Source organism: Haliotis asinina, chromosome 6, assembly GCF_037392515.1.
Source record: "Haliotis asinina isolate JCU_RB_2024 chromosome 6, JCU_Hal_asi_v2, whole genome shotgun sequence".
In the NCBI taxonomy this organism is placed as follows: domain Eukaryota; kingdom Metazoa; phylum Mollusca; class Gastropoda; order Lepetellida; family Haliotidae; genus Haliotis; species Haliotis asinina.
This window is the reverse complement of record NC_090285.1, coordinates 67,021,576-67,027,240: the sequence shown is the minus strand read 5'-3', so window position 1 is coordinate 67,027,240 and position 5,665 is coordinate 67,021,576.

The window sequence follows — 5,665 nt, the reverse complement described above, 5'->3', positions numbered from 1 at the left end:
CATTGTACATGAACATGATTTGCACATTGTTTGCAGAGTGTTCCTGCAGAAGCGATATTTAAAACTTCCTTGGCAGTTTGTCATTGGACTGACTATTTTATGACATTTTCGATATGACTATGAAGAACTATTATTAAATGTTTGTGAGATGAGGCGTCGTTTATGTTAGTGTTATACATCGATAAGACTGGTTTGATATTCTGGATATGTTTACGCGTAAACTGAAAAGAGACCATTTGATTTGGATTAAAATCAACTGGCAATGCTTTGGCTCAGTCTGATATTACAGACAAATCATTATTCAGACATGTCAATGTCATCGACGATAACGTTGATATAAACTAAGAATAACAGCGGGCCTAAGACGGAACCTTGTGGGACGCCAGCTGTAACCGGTTCTATTTCGAAACAGAAGCCGTTGATTACGACACGCTGTCTTCTGTCTTCGGGATAACGTTTAAACCTTAAAGGTATTTTACCATAAATACCGTAAGCTTTCAATTACTGAATGATTCCTCTGTGCTAGTAAACCCGGGCGGAAGATTTGTTAGCAAGTCATTTGTGATATTTAAATACATATTTGAAAACATATTCAAATACTGTGGTTAAACAAGTAGTTAGAGCTATAGGTCTGTAGTTATTACATTCACCTTTCTTATGAATTAGTATTACTGACGTCATTTTCCAAATGTCTGGAAATACTGAGTTATTCAGAGAGGTATTTAACAATTTAGATAATGGATCGGATATTACCAGAGAGCTGTGTTTAAACTCCACTACGGATACCATCACGCCCGACTGCTTTAGTCACCTCAACTTTAATGGAAAGTAAAACATCTTTAACTTCACTGGAACTCGAAGTGGTAGGGGATAAGTTCTGACCCATATTTGTCTTAAATTCCGGTAGCTTTTGGCCAGGACTTCGCACAGCAGCCTGATCTCAGAAATAATTATTATTTACTGTCACGATATCATCTATATCATCGTATACTAAATTCTCATGCTTAATTGGAGGAAATACGGTATGATTCATTTCCAGTAGTTTTTTACTAAGAGCCACCAGTGCTTACTGCCGTGCGTTTATCTTATTATCGATTTTAGAGACATACGTTTTCTTTGATAAAGGTCTAAATTTGTTTACCATCCAGAAGGAAACGTTATCATGAAGAAAACCACGACGTTCTAAAGATATTTAGAAAGACAGAAAACTGTCATGCTCCATGAGCGGAAATATTTCAGATATTTGTATTCTAGCGCGTCAGTGGACCCCAGCTCATTTACCGTATCCATTTTGACACTGGGGCGCTGGCTGCCGCAGAGCAATCAGACGACTAACCCATATCCCGCTCTGTGGGGAAAACAGCGCACATAGTACCGCCGAACTAACGTTTCATATTGTTCACACCATTCTAAATGCCTAATGATTTCAACATCCGTTAGAAATGAGCGGGTCAGTTTCCTCTCATTCCAGCTTAGGCTGTATTTCAATTTCTTCACTCTTAGGTGAAATGTTAGAACGGAATACAACATACGTTTACTTCAACAGATTTACAACAGCGTCACAGCAACAGCTGAACGGGAAGAGATTCAGGACAACAGTGTCACAGCAACAGCTGAATGGGAAGAGATTCAGGACAACAGCGTCACAGCAACAGCTGAATGGGAAGAGATTCAGGACAACAGCGTCACAGCAACAGCTGAATGGGAAGAGATTCAGGACAACAGCGTCACAGCAACAGCTGAACGGGAAGAGATTCAGGACAACAGCGTCACAGCAACAGCTGACCGGGAAGAGATTCAGGACAACAGCGTCACAGCAACAGCTGACCGGGAAGAGATTCAGGACAACAGCGTCACAGCAACAGCTGACCGGGAAGAGATTCAGGACAACAGCGTCACAGCAACAGCTGAATGGGAAGAGATTCAAGACAATAGCCTCACAACGCTGTACAACACCTTCTTTACAATAGCTTTGAAATTTTGTACAACGATAGTTTAAAAATGTAAACCAATAGCTCGACTACAACAGCTTCAAAATGTGCATAAATCGGTTTGTTACAACAGCTTAAAATGTACACCAACAGTTTCTACACACCGACTTCAAACGTAAACCAACAGCTTCTATACACCCACTTCAAACGTACACCAACAGCTTCTATACACCGACTTCAAACGTACACCAACAGCTTCTATACACCCACTTCAAACGCACACCAACAGCTTCTATACACCCACTTCAAACGTACACCAACAGCTTCTATACACCGACTTCAAACGTACACCAACAGCTTCTATACACCCACTTCAGACGCACACCAACAGCTTCTATACACCCACTTCAAACGTACACCAACAGCTTCTATACACCCACTTCAAACGCACACCAACAGCTTCTATACACCCACTTCAAACGTACACCAACAGCTTCTATACACCCACTTCAAACGTACACCAACAGCTTCTATACACCCACTTCAAACGTACACCAACAGCTTCTATACACCCACTTCAAACGCACACCAACAGCTTCTATACACCCACTTCAAACGTACACCAACAGCTTCTATACACCCACTTCAAACGTACACCAACAGCTTCTATACACCCACTTCAAACGTACACCAACAGCTTCTATACACCCACTTCAAACGCACACCAACAGCTTCTATACACCCACTTCAAACGTACACCAACAGCTTCTATACACCCACTTCAAACGTACACCAACAGCTTCTATACACCCACTTCAAACGTACACCAACAGCTTCTATACACCGACTTCAAACGCACACCAACAGCTTCTATACACCCACTTCAAACGTACACCAACAGCTTCTATACACCGACTTCAAACGTACACCAACAGCTTCTATACACCCACTTCAAACGTACACCAACAGCTTCTATACACCCACTTCAAACGTACACCAACAGCTTCTATACACCCACTTCAAACGCACACCAACAGCTTCTATACACCCACTTCAAACGTACACCAACAGCTTCTATACACCGACTTCAAACGTACACCAACAGCTTCTATACACCCACTTCAAACGCACACCAACAGCTTCTATACACCCACTTCAAACGTACACCAACAGCTTCTATACACCCACTTCAAACGTACACCAATGGCTTCCCTTCAAAAGGTTTAAAACGTACACCAACAGCTTCTATACACCCACTTCAAACGTACACCAACAGCTTCTATACACCCACTTCAAACGTACACCAATGGCTTCCCTTCAAAAGGTTTAAAACGTACACCAATGTCTTCGCTACGCCTGCTTCAAAATGTACGACAATAACGTCGCTACAACAGCTGTACAATATGCACCAACAGCTTCGCTACAACAACTTCAAAATGTACACCAAAAGCTTCATTACAACAGTTTTAAAAAGAGCACCAATATCTTAATTTTATGAAGACGCTTAAAACTGCAGTAAGTTCAGACTGAAGAATATTGATGCACTATATACAAGCGCTGCATCGGCTACATCCATGAATAGTATCTGAATTATAACGCTGTGCAAATATTCTCTATCGTATATCTCATAAACCTCCTGAAATGCGTGAAAACATACTTTTGAAGACAATTTTAGTGAAACTGTAGGTATGTGCATACGTATGTGTTATATGACATTGTGATTTTTGTTTATATTCATGTTTGTTTTTATGAAAACTGGCGAAAACAGGTTACCATAGTATTCATTTACACTTTGTTTCAGAACTGTACGAGATCACACTTCCCCAGGGAATTACCCATACTAAAGCACCTACTGCGAAAATCAAGAACACGGACGATAATTACTCCAGATTAACCTGCCCATATGTACGTCACAATCAATCAAGCCCTGTATGACAGAGAAGCTACAGATGTGTGTCGAGTGCGAAGATAACCTATTATTGACATGTTTTGGTGATTAATTACATCTTTCACCTGTAACTCATCATCAGGTGACACACTATGGTAAACTGTTATGTAATCATATACATTTATACAACAGTGATGTGTTTATTGCAATGTTCACTGTAATCTGTAGTTAAACAATGCAGACTACTTGTCATACAGAAATGGTTTGCTCTTCATTTATATCCACTTGTGTTCATGCATTTTGGAGCAGGTGCATGCTTTGTGATCCATAAATGTCTTCCACGGGAGATATTGCTTGTGCGAGATCAAACGATATATCCTAGGACATACCGTTTTGACAGTAGATTTTGCACAATGCCATGACATTGTAAGGTTTTGCGTTTTTGCATCAATTCATTATCGTCTGCCTTTATTTCACAGATGTATTTGTATTCTGATTTTTTTTGGTGCTTAAGATCATCATACCTACAAGATTGGCATTCAAAATTAACCAAAAATCAAAAATATTTATTTACTCATTGCTTAACACTATACCTTAAAAGGATTTATATATTTCAGTTATTTCAAATGACCTCTCACATGATTTAACATGTTTAGATACAATTCCCATACACCACATACAACGACTAGAATATATACTGTCTCACCCGATTATATATAACTTATAATCAGCCACATCTATCAAATCTCTTTTTCAAACATTTCAACGATCTATTTAGTTGTCTATTTAATCAATAACAAATACAACATACAAGCTGAAGCGAGAGAACCCGTCTCGATGATCTGTCAAAGCACACATAACAGCAAATTCACTGAACATCTGTCATGGGTCCAGGTGTCGGCAACAAAGGTAAGCTTGGTCTTCGGCACTAGATCCGGGGTAGAACAGGTCTTCAGCAACCCATGCTTACCACAAAAGGTTACTGTCCTTGTCGTAAAGGGCGACTAACGCGATCGGCTGGCCAGGTTCTCTGACTTGGTTGACACATGTCATCGGTTCCCAGCTGCGCACATCTATGCTCATACTATTGATCAATTGATTCTCTGTTTCAGACACGATTATTTACATACCGCCGCCTATAGCGGGAATATTGTCTAGTGCGGCGTAAAACTATACTCACTCACTACCTCAGTACATGGTCTTCAGAACTGGCAGCAGTCTACACTAACAATCTGGATAAAACATACGTGTTTCATGTTTGCACGACTGACATACGGCGGGTAAAGTCTCAACCTAACAATCAGGTGAAGGACCAGAACATCCAGTGATACGACAGCGAATGGACACTTAGTAAGTAAAATTAGCATGTTAATTTAAATTAATGTTATATTTGCACGGAAACTGCAAGTAGTTATCAAGCCTGCCAAAGCGCTATACCCCTCCACTGACAGGCTTGGTAATCAGAAACACTGTCTCACCCGATTTTATTGAATCAGATGTCAACCGATCAATTCCTCCGCCACTGAGGTGAATCTCCCACCCGATTGGTTTCCAAGAATGTCAGGGAGTGTGGAGGTTGACCACATGTGATGAAGTCTGACAACGAGCACGCGTGGGCAGAGGCGGTAATGCCAACCTACTGGAAGCAGAATCGTCAGTCTCCAAGTGAATTTGAGACATGCTGACCGTGTTCCACCTTGAGGGGAAACTATATATGGCTATGCAATGTAGATCTTTATAGCAGCTAGCTGTTGATACCACTGCACAACAAGTTGAAACGTTTGACAAGTGTGCCTGTGCCGCTTGGGCGAGAGGGCTCATCAGAGAAGACCATAGGACTTTCCAA